Here is a 16069-nt window from a genome sequence, read left to right as displayed (position 1 = left end):
AACTCTTTGCCTTTAATTCTTAGATGTCGGTCAGACGATTGCGGTAGACTATATAAGCATATACGACTTAGGAAGGACCATCCCTGATGAAGGAGCTCGTTTTCAGCTCCGAAACGCGTAGGATTGTGGTCCTAGTGTCTTTCCATAGCCCGTCACGTGAGTAATCACGTGACTGTGACGTCACACAAGGTCCTGCTACGGCAGAGTACCGAGCGGCTAAGTCGAGCAATACAGTACAACTGACCGACTACAGAGTATAACGAGCGCGGGACTTTTTTACTGCCACCGGCCGGGGCAGCTCCTGCTACTCGTTACTCGATAGGCAATACCCGGCATTTTCCAGACCTCTTTTGCCTCTTTCTCCCTGGGAGACGTAAGTGTGAGGACCTTGGAAGGATTGTGTATCTTTAATGGCAGCTAGATTCACCAGCCTAGAAAGACTCCACACAGCCTTGACTCCATTTGGTCTTTATCTGCAGGACATTGCGAGTGGCTCCAACCACGGAAGATCATACCTTCATATAAGAAATTCCATCAGGTTTACAAATATTTATACATATTTTTTTCTATTTTATTGTTTTATTTAGTGTAAGTAACCAGTCCTTTTGGGTCTCTGCATATAGAAAGTCATAACTTTAATCCAGCGCAGATAACCTTCTTTTATATTTTTTGACTTAATTGTTTTTAGTTACGGATAGGTGCGACCGTAACATTATCTGCTGCAGGTTCATCAGGGTATTAGCGCTACTGGTGCTTTTTAGTAGAATTTTTTTTACCTGATTTTGCTTTTGGATGTCAGAGAGCTAAAATGCTTGGATCCTCTTTACTGCAACCAATCAATCCCTAATGCTCAGATGCTCGCTTTTAATAACGAGTATAATGGGAGTCAATGAGAAATCTGAGCATTATTCCGGCAGACCCTACAAGGAGATTTGAGTGGCAGCGAAAATGTTTAAATTGATGTGAAAACTGCTGAATAGAAGGAGAACAGCATGGGGAAGACCTCTGAAAGCATCTCTGATTCCCAGATCGCTGCTGAGAACAATGGTGTCACACTTTTACTTCACTTTAGTGACTGACAATAAAACATTCAAAATTGAAGAGAAATGAAAGTATACAGGAGAAAAAATGTTATGAAACATTCTTTCCTGTATAATGACTTGTATTTAAGGCAACATTTAACAAGGTGTAAAAATTATTTAAGTAAATCAAAATTGAAATTTTTATTAAAAAAAGTGAACATTTCAGTGTAATTTATGAAGGAAGCAAGAACTGCCCAAAAATAGATGTCAGAGGGACTCCAATACACCCTGAATTAGACATAAAGGATGGCCTCATACACATTCTGTTCAAATGGTCATGTAGTGGCACTCCTAAACTCATAGAGGCTATGCACTAAGTGCAAATCCTGCCCAAAATTACAAGTAGGGTCATCCATTCATCCTCCAAGACAACAACTGGAGGGCCTCATTCAAATAACAAGAAAGTGTAGTTGTGGTACTCCTACACTCATAAAGGCTCTGCACACAGTGCAAAGCCTGACAAAAATTACAAGTAGGGTCATCCATAAATCTTTGAAGGCACCAACTGTAGTGCCTCATTTAAATACTGTCAACAAAGTATAACTGTGGTACTCATACACTCATAAAAGCTCTGCACTCAGTGCAAAGCCTGTCAAAGATTACTAGCAGGGTCATCCATAGACCCTTGAAAGAAACAACTAGAGGGCCTCATTCAAACATTCAAGATTAAAAAACACTTTATAGGCTGCTATCCTCTGGTGGTTGTTTCAGTTTTCTGATGGGAATTTTTTCAACATATTTTCCACAATGGCCTTCTGGTATATCATCATTTTAGTAGACTTCTCAGCCTCAGGAAGGAGAGATGCAAAGTTCTCATTATAACGTGGGTGTAGCGGAGTGAACAGGCAGTGCTCTTTTTTGGCCAAGATGAATAAAATGCGAGGGCCACAGGAAAGGCAGTGGTACATAAAGTTGGCCATATGTGACAATGTCCCTGCAGCCAACACTCCTCAATTTCCTGCCTTCATCTTGTTTACTTTTTTGAAGATAGGGACAATATTTGCCCTTCTCCAATCTTCTGAGACTTCTGTTCTCAAGCATTTTTCAAAGATTCTGGCTAGTGGTTCTCCAATTTCCTCTGCTACCCTCTTACTCTAGAATTTAATTCATTTCTACAAGGAGATTTAAATTTAAATTAGCTAAGTGTTTCCTCACAATCTCTCTGTTTATAAAAAGTGTGGATTCTTTTAACCTTCGATAGCACCGTGAAGATCGATTGATGTTGCAATTGCTTTCTTAGAGAACACAGATGCAAAATAGGAATTCAAAAGTTCAGCCTTCTCAACATTAGTTTTGACCACTTTATCCTGTAAGAATCCTATAGTATCTTTGACTTCTCCTTTGCTTTTGACATATGCCCCAAATCCTTTTTTATTGCTCTTGGTCTCCCTTGCAAGCCACACTTCATTACTGGCTTTAGCTTTTCTAACCCTTGCCCTGCATTCACCACATACAGAAAGGTATGAGAAGTATGAGTTCTTCTTAGTTGCATATTATTCATCCTGTGATGAAACAGGAACATTTTGTTTGTTTCTACTTTTATTTGATCGTTCAGTTTTTTTGTTGACCCAACTTGAATGTACATTTAACATTTTTTAGTAAAACAGATAAAATGTAGTAAAGGAAAACAGTGAACTATTTGTGATTGTGTCTTTTTCTGGCTTTGGTGCAGCATGAAGAATACAGAATGCTCCACCTTGTACAGTCTCCAGCCTAAACAATGGACAGAAATGCCACATGGCTTTGTGGCAAAAGTTGGAGAGAGAGTAGTCTGAATTGAGTTGGGAAACATTTGCACTTTCCTCTCAGTCATTGAGCTGAAGCTGGCAAGCCGTGAGTCAATTCCAAACTTGACAACTTTGCATCTGTAGCAGCACAGTAATTCATGTGCAAGTTACTTCTTTTGCTTCTAAGTCACAAGCTGACCAGTGTTGATGGGAACACACTTGCTTTGTTCAAGCAATGCTTTGTGAAAGTAGCACATGGCTCTTATCTCAGACCTTCCCCAAGGCTAGCTGAGGAGTAAGGGTACCTTTACACAGTGCAATTTTGATCGCTACGATGGCACGATTTGTGACGTTCCAGCGATGCATTTACGATATCGTTGTGTCTGACACGCTACTGCGATCCGGATCCCCGCTGAGAATCGTACGTCGTAGCAGATCGTTTGAAACTTTCTTTCGTCGTCTAGTGTCCCGCTGTGGCGGCATGATTGCATCGTGTGACACAGGTTGTATACGATGTGCGCACAGTAACCAACGGCTTCTACATCGCAAATACGTCATGAAATTATCGCTCCAGCGCTGTGTATTGCAACGTGTGACCGCAGTCTACGACGCTGGAGCGATAATCATACGACGCTGCAACGTCACGAATCGTGCCGTCGTAGCGATCAAAATTGCACTGTGTAAAGGTACCCTAACTATGGTACTCTGTAAGGAGCCTCAGCACCGAGCTTCTCTCCACAAGGCTGCCTTGGTTTTCTTATGGCTATTTAAAACTAATTCTGGTAGGATCCATTTAACTTATGGCAACAACTTTTAACAAGAAACAAGATACCGCACAAGATGGTGAGATCTTGTTATTGAATTAGAACAGTCAAAACAGTGTGCAAAATTAAAAACTGATTTGGTCAAAGCTGCAAAAAGTATTCTTCTCCTTGGTTCTGGGTTGCACATGCATGCAAATTAGATTGCATGACAACCAATGCATTTTTTTTTACCTGATTTTGCTTTTGGATGTCAGAGAGCTAAAATGCTTGGATCCTCTTTACTGCAACCAATCAATCCCTAATGCTCAGATGCTCGCTTTTAATAACGAGTATAATGGGAGTCAATGAGAAATCTGAGCATTATTCCGGCAGACCCTACAAGGAGATTTGAGTGGCAATGAAAATGTTTAAGTTGATGTGAAAACTGCTGAATAGAAGGAGAACAGCATGGGGAAGACCTCTGAAAGCATCTCTGATTCCCAGATCGCTGCTGAGAACAATGGTGTCACACTTTTACTTCACTTTAATGACTGACAATAAAACATTCAAAATTGAAGAGAAATGAAAGTTTACAGGAGAAAAAATGTTATGAAACATTCTTTCCTGTATAATGACTTGTATTTAAGGCAACATTTAACAAGGTGTAAAAATTATTTAAGTAAATCAAAATTGAAATTTTTATTAAAAATAGTGAACATTTCAGTGTAATTTAAGAAGGAAGCAAGAACTGCCCAAAAATAGATGTCAGAGGGACTCCAATACACCCTGAATTAGACATAAAGGATGGCCTCATACACATTCTGTTCAAATGGTCATGTAGTGGCACTCCTAAACTCATAGAGGCTCTGCACACAGTGCAAAGCCAGACAAAAATTACAAGTAGGGTCATCCATTCATCCTCCAAGGCAACAACTGGAGGGCCTCATTCAAATAACAAGAAAGTGTAGTTGTGGTACTCCTACACTCATAAAGGCTCTGCACACAGTGCAAAGCCAGACAAAAATTACATGTAGGGTCATCCATAAATCTTTGAAGGCACCAACTGTAGTGCCTCATTTAAATACTGTCAACAAAATATAACTGTGGTACTCATACACTCATAAAAGCTCTGCACTCAGTGCAAAGCCTGTCAAAGATTACTAGCAGGGTCATCCATAGACCCTTGAAAGAAACAACTAGAGGGCCTCATTCAAACATTCAAGATTAAAAAACACTTTATAGGCTGCTATCCTCTGGTGGTTGTTTCAGTTTTCTGATGGGAATTTTTTCAACATATTTTCCACAATGGCCTTCTGGTATATCATCATTTTAGTAGACTTCTCAGCCTCAGGAAGGAGAGATGCAAAGTTCTCATTATAACGTGGGTGTAGCGGAGTGAACAGCCAGTGCTCTTTTTTGGCCAAGATGAATAAAATGCGAGGGCCACAGGAAAGGCAGTGGTACATAAAGTTGGCCATATGTGACAAGGTCCCTGCAGCCAACACTCCTCCTCAATTTCCTGCCTTCATCTTGTTTACTTTTTTGAAGATAGGGACAATATTTGCCCTTCTCCAATCTTCTGAGACTTCTGTTCTCAAGCATTTTTCAAAGATTCTGGCTAGTGGTTCTCCAATTTCCTCTGCTACCCTCTTACTCTAGAATGTAATTCATTTCTACAAGGAGATTTAAATTTAAATTAGCTAAGTGTTTCCTTACAATCTCTCTGTTTATAAAAAGTGTGGATTCTTTTAACCTTCGATAGCACCGTGAAGATCGATTGATGTTGCAATTGCTTTCTTAGAGAACACAGATGTAAAAGAGGAATTCAAAAGTTCAGCCTTCTCAACATTAGTTTTGACCACTTTATCCTGTAAGAATCCTATAGCATCTTTGACTTCTCCTTTGCTTTTGACATATGCCCCAAATCCTTTTTTATTGCTCTTGGTCTCCCTTGCAAGCCACACTTCATTACTGGCTTTAGCTTTTCTAACCCTTGCCCTGCATTCACCACATACAGAAAGGTATGAGAAGTATGAGTTCTTCTTAGTTGCATATTATTCATCCTGTGATGAAACAGGAACATTTTGTTTGTTTCTACTTTTATTTGATCGTTCAGTTTTTTTGTTGACACAACTTGAATGTAAATTTAACATTTTTTAGTAAAACAGATAAAATGTAGTAAAGGAAAACAGTGAACTATTTGTGATTGTGTCTTTTTCTGGCTTTGGTGCAGCATGAAGAATACAGAATGCTCCACCTTGTACAGTCTCCAGCCTAAATAATGGACAGAAATGCCACATGGCTTTGTGGCAAAAGTTGGAGAGAGAGTAGTCTGAATTGAGTTGGGAAACATTTGCACTTTCCTCTCAGTCATTGAGCTGAAGCTGGCAAGCCGTGAGTCAATTCCAAACTTGACAACTTTGCATCTGTAGCAGCACAGTAATTCATGTGCAAGTTACTTCTTTTGCTTCTAAGTCACAAGCTGACCAGTGTTGATGGGAACACACTTGCTTTGTTCAAGCAATGCTTTGTGAAAGCAGCACATGGCTCTTATCTCAGACCTTCCCCAAGGCTAGCTGAGGAGTAACTATGGTACTCTGTAAGGAGCCTCAGCACCGAGCTTCTCTCCACAAAGCTGCCTTGGTTTTCTTATGGCTATTTAAAACTCATTCTGGTAGGATCCATTTAACTTATGGCAACAACTTTTATCAAGAAACAAGATACCGCACAAGATGGTGAGATCTTGTGATTGAATTGGAACAGTCAAAACAGTGTGCAAAATTAAAAACTGATTTGGTCAAAGCTGCAAAAAGTATTCTTCTCCTTGGTTCTGGGTTGCACATGCATGCAAATTAGATTGCATGACAACCAATGCATTTTTTTTTACCTGATTTTGCTTTTGGATGTCAGAGAGCTAAAATGCTTGGATCCTCTTTACTGCAACCAATCAATCCCTAATGCTCAGATGCTCGCTTTTAATAACGAGTATAATGGGAGTCAATGAGAAATCTGAGCATTATTCCGGCAGACCCTACAAGGAGATTTGAGTGGCAGTGAAAATGTTTAAGTTGATGTGAAAACTGCTGAATAGAAGGAGAACAGCATGGGGAAGACCTCTGAAAGCATCTCTGATTCCCAGATCGCTGCTGAGAACAATGGTGTCACACTTTTACTTCACTTTAATGACTGACAATAAAACATTCAAAATTGAAGAGAAATGAAAGTTTACAGGAGAAAAAATGTTATGAAACATGCTTTCCTGTATAATGACTTGTATTTAAGGCAACATTTAACAAGGTGTAAAAATTATTTAAGTAAATCAAAATTGAAATTTTTATTAAAAATAGTGAACATTTCAGTGTAATTTATGAAGGAAGCAAGAACTGCCCAAAAATAGATGTCAGAGGGACTCCAATACACCCTGAATTAGACATAAAGGATGGCCTCATACACATTCTGTTCAAATGGTCATGTAGTGGCACTCCTAAACTCATAGAGGCTATGCACTAAGTGCAAATCCTCCCCAAAATTACAAGTAGGGTCATCCATTCATCCTCCAAGGCAACAACTGGAGGGCCTCATTCAAATAACAAGAAAGTGTAGTTGTGGTACTCCTACACTCATAAAGGCTCTGCACACAGTGCAAATCCTGCCCAAAATTACAAGTAGGGTCATCCATTCATCCTCCAAGGCAACAACTGGAGGGCCTCATTCAAATAACAAGAAAGTGTAGTTGTGGTACTCCTACACTCATAAAGGCTCTGCACACAGTGCAAAGCCTGACAAAAATTACATGTAGGGTCATCCATAAATCTTTGAAGGCACCAACTGTAGTGCCTCATTTAAATACTGTCAACAAAGTATAACTGTGGTACTCATACACTCATAAAAGCTCTGCACTCAGTGCAAAGCCTGTCAAAGATTACTAGCAGGGTCATCCATAGACCCTTGAAAGAAACAACTAGAGGGCTTCATTCAAACATTCAAGATTAAAAAACACTTTATAGGCTGCTCTCCTCTGGTGGTTGTTTCAGTTTTCTGATGGGAATTTTTTCAACATATTTTCCACAATGGCCTTCTGGTATATCATCATTTTAGTAGACTTCTCAGCCTCAGGAAGGAGAGATGCAAAGTTCTCTTTATAACGTGGGTGTAGCGGAGTGAACAGCCAGTGCTCTTTTTTGGCCAAGATGAATAAAATGCGAGGGCCACAGGAAAGGCAGTGGTACATAAAGTTGGCCATATGTGACAAGGTCCCTGCAGCCAACACTCCTCCTCAATTTCCTGCCTTCATCTTGTTTACTTTTTTGAAGATAGGGACAATATTTGCCCTTCTCCAATCTTCTGAGACTTCTGTTCTCAAGCATTTTTCAAAGATTCTGGCTAGTGGTTCTCCAATTTCCTCTGCTACCCTCTTACTCTAGAATTTAATTCATTTCTACAAGGAGATTTAAATTTAAATTAGCTAAGTGTTTCCTCACAATCTCTCTGTTTATAAAAAGTGTGGATTCTTTTAACCTTCGATAGCACCGTGAAGATCGATTGATGTTGCAATTGCTTTCTTAGAGAACACAGATGCAAAATAGGAATTCAAAAGTTCAGCCTTCTCAACATTAGTTTTGACCACTTTATCCTGTAAGAATCCTATAGTATCTTTGACTTCTCCTTTGCTTTTGACATATGCCCCAAATCCTTTTTTATTGCTCTTGGTCTCCCTTGCAAGCCACACTTCATTACTGGCTTTAGCTTTTCTAACCCTTGCCCTGCATTCACCACATACAGAAAGGTATGAGAAGTATGAGTTCTTCTTAGTTGCATATTATTCATCCTGTGATGAAACAGGAACATTTTGTTTGTTTCTACTTTTATTTGATCGTTCAGTTTTTTTGTTGACCCAACTTGAATGTACATTTAACATTTTTTAGTAAAACAGATAAAATGTAGTAAAGGAAAACAGTGAACTATTTGTGATTGTGTCTTTTTCTGGCTTTGGTGCAGCATGAAGAATACAGAATGCTCCACCTTGTACAGTCTCCAGCCTAAACAATGGACAGAAATGCCACATGGCTTTGTGGCAAAAGTTGGAGAGAGAGTAGTCTGAATTGAGTTGGGAAACATTTGCACTTTCCTCTCAGTCATTGAGCTGAAGCTGGCAAGCCGTGAGTCAATTCCAAACTTGACAACTTTGCATCTGTAGCAGCACAGTAATTCATGTGCAAGTTACTTCTTTTGCTTCTAAGTCACAAGCTGACCAGTGTTGATGGGAACACACTTGCTTTGTTCAAGCAATGCTTTGTGAAAGCAGCACATGGCTCTTATCTCAGACCTTCCCCAAGGCTAGCTGAGGAGTAACTATGGTACTCTGTAAGGAGCCTCAGCACCGAGCTTCTCTCCACAAAGCTGCCTTGGTTTTCTTATGGCTATTTAAAACTCATTCTGGTAGGATCCATTTAACTTATGGCAACAACTTTTATCAAGAAACAAGATACCGCACAAGATGGTGAGATCTTGTGATTGAATTGGAACAGTCAAAACAGTGTGCAAAATTAAAAACTGATTTGGTCAAAGCTGCAAAAAGTATTCTTCTCCTTGGTTCTGGGTTGCACATGCATGCAAATTAGATTGCATGACAACCAATGCATTTTTTTTTACCTGATTTTGCTTTTGGATGTCAGAGAGCTAAAATGCTTGGATCCTCTTTACTGCAACCAATCAATCCCTAATGCTCAGATGCTCGCTTTTAATAACGAGTATAATGGGAGTCAATGAGAAATCTGAGCATTATTCCGGCAGACCCTACAAGGAGATTTGAGTGGCAGTGAAAATGTTTAAGTTGATGTGAAAACTGCTGAATAGAAGGAGAACAGCATGGGGAAGACCTCTGAAAGCATCTCTGATTCCCAGATCGCTGCTGAGAACAATGGTGTCACACTTTTACTTCACTTTAATGACTGACAATAAAACATTCAAAATTGAAGAGAAATGAAAGTTTACAGGAGAAAAAATGTTATGAAACATTCTTTCCTGTATAATGACTTGTATTTAAGGCAACATTTAACAAGGTGTAAAAATTATTTACGTAAATCAAAATTGAAATTTTTATTAAAAATAGTGAACATTTCAGTGTAATTTATGAAGGAAGCAAGAACTGCCCAAAAATAGATGTCAGAGGGACTCCAATACACCCTGAATTAGACATAAAGGATGGCCTCATACACATTCTGTTCAAATGGTCATGTAGTGGCACTCCTAAACTCATAGAGGCTATGCACTAAGTGCAAATCCTGCCCAAAATTACAAGTAGGGTCATCCATTCATCCTCCAAGGCAACAACTGGAGGGCCTCATTCAAATAACAAGAAAGTGTAGTTGTGGTACTCCTACACTCATAAAGGCTCTGCACACAGTGCAAAGCCAGACAAAAATTACAAGTAGGGTCATCCATTCATCCTCCAAGGCAACAACTGGAGGGCCTCATTCAAATAACAAGAAAGTGTAGTTGTGGTACTCCTACACTCATAAAGGCTCTGCACACAGTGCAAAGCCAGAGAAAAATTACATGTAGGGTCATCCATAAATCTTTGAAGGCACCAACTGTAATGCCTCATTTAAATACTGTCAACAAAATATAACTGTGGTACTCATACACTCATAAAAGCTCTGCACTCAGTGCATAGCCTGTCAAAGATTACTAGCAGGGTCATCCATAGACCCTTGAAAGAAACAACTAGAGGGCCTCATTCAAACATTCAAGATTAAAAAACACTTTATAGGCTGCTATCCTCTGGTGGTTGTTTCAGTTTTCTGATGGGAATTTTTTCAACATATTTTCCACAATGGCCTTCTGGTATATCATCATTTTAGTAGACTTCTCAGCCTCAGGAAGGAGAGATGCAAAGTTCTCATTATAACGTGGGTGTAGCGGAGTGAACAGCCAGTGCTCTTTTTTGGCCAAGATGAATAAAATGCGAGGGCCACAGGAAAGGCAGTGGTACATAAAGTTGGCCATATGTGACAAGGTCCCTGCAGCCAACACTCCTCCTCAATTTCCTGCCTTCATCTTGTTTACTTTTTTGAAGATAGGGACAATATTTGCCCTTCTCCAATCTTCTGAGACTTCTGTTCTCAAGCATTTTTCAAAGATTCTGGCTAGTGGTTCTCCAATTTCCTCTGCTACCCTCTTACTCTAGAATGTAATTCATTTCTACAAGGAGATTTAAATTTAAATTAGCTAAGTGTTTCCTTACAATCTCTCTGTTTATAAAAAGTGTGGATTCTTTTAACCTTCGATAGCACCGTGAAGATCGATTGATGTTGCAATTGCTTTCTTAGAGAACACAGATGTAAAAGAGGAATTCAAAAGTTCAGCCTTCTCAACATTAGTTTTGACCACTTTATCCTGTAAGAATCATATAGCATCTTTGACTTCTCCTTTGCTTTTGACATATGCCCCAAATCCTTTTTTATTGCTCTTGGTCTCCCTTGCAAGCCACACTTCATTACTGGCTTTAGCTTTTCTAACCCTTGCCCTGCATTCACCACATACAGAAAGGTATGAGAAGTATGAGTTCTTCTTAGTTGCATATTATTCATCCTGTGATGAAACAGGAACATTTTGTTTGTTTCTACTTTTATTTGATCGTTCAGTTTTTTTGTTGACCCAACTTGAATGTACATTTAACATTTTTTAGTAAAACAGATAAAATGTAGTAAAGGAAAACAGTGAACTATTTGTGATTGTGTCTTTTTCTGGCTTTGGTGCAGCATGAAGAATACAGAATGCTCCACCTTGTACAGTCTCCAGCCTAAACAATGGACAGAAATGCCACATGTCTTTGTGGCAAAAGTTGGAGAGAGAGTAGTCTGAATTGAGTTGGGAAACATTTGCACTTTCCTCTCAGTCATTGAGCTGAAGCTGGCAAGCCGTGAGTCAATTCCAAACTTGACAACTTTGCATCTGTAGCAGCACAGTAATTCATGTGCAAGTTACTTCTTTTGCTTCTAAGTCACAAGCTGACCAGTGTTGATGGGAACACACTTGCTTTGTTCAAGCAATGCTTTGTGAAAGCAGCACATGGCTCTTATCTCAGACCTTCCCCAAGGCTAGCTGAGGAGTAACTATGGTACTCTGTAAGGAGCCTCAGCACTGAGCTTCTCTCCACAAAGCTGCCTTGGTTTTCTTATAGCTATTTAAAACTCATTCTGGTAGGATCCATTTAACTTATGGCAACAACTTTTATCAAGAAACAAGATACCGCACAAGATGGTGAGATCTTGTGATTGAATTAGAACAGTCAAAACAGTGCAAAATTAAAAACTGATTTGGTCAAATCTGCAAAAAGTATTCTTCTCCTTGGTTCTGGGTTGCACATGCATGCAAATTAGATTGCATGACAACCAATGCATTTTTTTTTACCTGATTTTGCTTTTGGATGTCAGAGAGCTAAAATGCTTGGATCCTCTTTACTGCAACCAATCAATCCCTAATGCTCAGATGCTCGCTTTTAATAACGAGTATAATGGGAGTCAATGAGAAATCTGAGCATTATTCCGGCAGACCCTACAAGGAGATTTGAGTGGCAGCGAAAATGTTTAAATTGATGTGAAAACTGCTGAATAGAAGGAGAACAGCATGGGGAAGACCTCTGAAAGCATCTCTGATTCCCAGATCGCTGCTGAGAACAATGGTGTCACACTTTTACTTCACTTTAATGACTGACAATAAAACATTCAAAATTGAAGAGAAATGAAAGTTTACAGGAGAAAAAAATGTTATGAAACATTCTTTCCTGTATAATGACTTGTATTTAAGGCAACATTTAACAAGGTGTAAAAATTATTTAAGTAAATCAAAATTGAATTTTTTATTAAAAATAGTGAACATTTCAGTGTAATTTATGAAGGAAGCAAGAACTGCCCAAAAATAGATGTCAGAGGGACTCCAAAACACCCTGAATTAGACATAAAGGATGGCCTCATACACATTCTGTTCAAATGGTCATGTAGTGGCACTCCTAAACTCATAGAGGCTATGCACTAAGTGCAAATCCTGCCCAAAATTACAAGTAGGGTCATCCATTCATCCTCCAAGGCAACAACTGGAGGGCCTCATTCAAATAACAAGAAAGTGTAGTTGTGGTACTCCTACACTCATAAAGGCTCTGCACACAGTGCAAATCCTGCCCAAAATTACAAGTAGGGTCAACCATTCATCCTCCAAGGCAACAACTGGAGGGCCTCATTCAAATAACAAGAAAGTGTAGTTGTGGTACTCCTACACTCATAAAGGCTCTGCACACAGTGCAAAGCCAGACAAAAATTACATGTAGGGTCATCCATAAATCTTTGAAGGCACCAACTGTAGTGCCTCATTTAAATACTGTCAACAAAATATAACTGTGGTACTCATACACTCATAAAAGCTCTGCACTCAGTGCAAAGCCTGTCAAAGATTACTAGCAGGGTCATCCATATACCCTTGAAAGAAACAACTAGAGGGCCTCATTCAAACATTCAAGATTAAAAAACACTTTATAGGCTGCTATCCTCTGGTGGTTGTTTCAGTTTTCTGATGGGAATTTTTTCAACATATTTTCCACAATGGCCTTCTGGTATATCATCATTTTAGTAGACTTCTCAGCATCAGGAAGGAGAGATGCAAAGTTCTCATTATAACGTGGGTGTAGCGGAGTGAACAGCCAGTGCTCTTTTTTGGCCAAGATGAATAAAATGCGAGGGCCACAGGAAAGGCAGTGGTACATAAAGTTGGCCATATGTGACAAGGTCCCTGCAGCCAACACTCCTCCTCAATTTCCTGCCTTCATCTTGTTTACTTTTTTGAAGATAGGGACAATATTTGCCCTTCTCCAATCTTCTGAGACTTCTGTTCTCAAGCATTTTTCAAAGATTCTGGCTAGTGGTTCTCCAATTTCCTCTGCTACCCTCTTACTCTATAATTTAATTCATTTCTACAAGGAGATTTAAATTTAAATTAGCTAAGTGTTTCCTCACAATCTCTCTGTTTATAAAAAGTGTGGATTCTTTTAACCTTCGATAGCACCGTGAAGATCGATTGATGTTGCAATTGCTTTCTTAGAGAACACAGATGCAAAATAGGAATTCAAAAGTTCAGCCTTCTCAACATTAGTTTTGACCACTTTATCCTGTAAGAATCCTATAGTATCTTTGACTTCTCCTTTGCTTTTGACATATGCCCCAAATCCTTTTTTATTGCTCTTGGTCTCCCTTGCAAGCCACACTTCATTACTGGCTTTAGCTTTTCTAACCCTTGCCCTGCATTCACCACATACAGAAAGGTATGAGAAGTATGAGTTCTTCTTAGTTGCATATTATTCATCCTGTGATGAAACAGGAACATTTTGTTTGTTTCTACTTTTATTTGATCGTTCAGTTTTTTTGTTGACCCAACTTGAATGTACATTTAACATTTTTTAGTAAAACAGATAAAATGTAGTAAAGGAAAACAGTGAACTATTTGTGATTGTGTCTTTTTCTGGCTTTGGTGCAGCATGAAGAATACAGAATGCTCCACCTTGTACAGTCTCCAGCCTAAACAATGGACAGAAATGCCACATGGCTTTGTGGCAAAAGTTGGAGAGAGAGTAGTCTGAATTGAGTTGGGAAACATTTGCACTTTCCTCTCAGTCATTGAGCTGAAGCTGGCAAGCCGTGAGTCAATTCCAAACTTGACAACTTTGCATCTGTAGCAGCACAGTAATTCATGTGCAAGTTACTTCTTTTGCTTCTAAGTTACAAGCTGACCAGTGTTGATGGGAACACACTTGCTTTGTTCAAGCAATGCTTTGTGAAAGCAGCACATGGCTCTTATCTCAGACCTTCCCCAAGGCTAGCTGAGGAGTAACTATGGTACTCTGTAAGGAGCCTCAGCACCGAGCTTCTCTCCACAAAGCTGCCTTGGTTTTCTTATGGCTATTTAAAACTCATTCTGCTAGGATCCATTTAACTTATGGCAACAACTTTTAACAAGAAACAAGATACCGCACAAGATGGTGAGATCTTGTTATTGAATTAGAACAGTCAAAACAGTGTGCAAAATTAAAAACTGATTTGGTCAAAGCTGCAAAAAGTATTCTTCTCCTTGGTTCTGGGTTGCACATGCATGCAAATTAGATTGCATGACAACCAATGCATTTTTTTTTACCTGATTTTGCTTTTGGATGTCAGAGAGCTAAAATGCTTGGATCCTCTTTACTGCAACCAATCAATCCCTAATGCTCAGATGCTCGCTTTTAATAACGAGTATAATGGGAGTCAATGAGAAATCTGAGCATTATTCCGGCAGACCCTACAAGAAGATTTGAGTGGCAGCGAAAATGTTTAAATTGATGTGAAAACTGCTGAATAGAAGGAGAACAGCATGGGGAAGACCTCTGAAAGCATCTCTGATTCCCAGATCGCTGTTGAGAACAATGGTGTCACACTTTTACTTCACTTTAATGACTGACAATAAAACATTCAAAATTGAAGAGAAATGAAAGTTTACAGGAGAAAAAATGTTATGAAACATTCTTTCCTGTATAATGACTTGTATTTAAGGCAACATTTAACAAGGTGTAAAAATTATTTAAGTAAATCAAAATTGAAATTTTTATTAAAAATAGTGAACATTTCAGTGTAATTTATGAAGGAAGCAAGAACTGCCCAAAAATAGATGTCAGAGGGACTCCAATACACCCTGAATTAGACATAAAGGATGGCCTCATACACATTCTGTTCAAATGGTCATGTAGTGGCACTCCTAAACTCATAGAGGCTATGCACTAAGTGCAAATCCTGCCCAAAATTACAAGTAGGGTCATCCATTCATCCTCCAAGGCAACAACTGGAGGGCCTCATTCAAATAACAAGAAAGTGTAGTTGTGGTACTCCTACACTCATAAAGGCTCTGCACACAGTGCAAAGCCAGACAAAAATTACATGTAGGGTCATCCATAAATCTTTGAAGGCACCAACTGTAGTGCCTCATTTAAATACTGTCAACAAAATATAACTGTGGTACTCATACACTCATAAAAGCTCTGCACTCAGTGCAAAGCCTGTCAAAGATTACTAGCAGGGTCATCCATAGACCCTTGAAAGAAACAACTAGAGGGCCTCATTCAAACATTCAAGATTAAAAAACACTTTATAGACTGCTATCCTCTGGTGGTTGTTTCAGTTTTCTGATGGGAATTTTTTCAACATATTTTCCACAATGGCCTTCTGGTATATCATCATTTTAGTAGACTTCTCAGCCTCAGGAAGGAGAGATGCAAAGTTCTCATTATAACGTGGGTGTAGCGGAGTGAACAGCCAGTGCTCTTTTTTGGCCAAGATGAATAAAATGCGAGGGCCACAGGAAAGGCAGTGGTGTTATGGTTCTCAATGGCAAGAGAACATAGCCCAGCAAACATAAGTACTAGCTCTTGGAAGGATGGAAACTAAACTGACCATGAACTAAACCTGCCGCACAACTAACAGTAGCCGGGTAGCGTTGC

Source organism: Ranitomeya variabilis, chromosome 1 (genome assembly GCF_051348905.1).
Source record: "Ranitomeya variabilis isolate aRanVar5 chromosome 1, aRanVar5.hap1, whole genome shotgun sequence".
NCBI lineage: Eukaryota > Metazoa > Chordata > Amphibia > Anura > Dendrobatidae > Ranitomeya > Ranitomeya variabilis.
The sequence above is the reverse complement of the archived record's forward strand: the minus strand, read 5'-3'. Positions refer to the sequence as shown.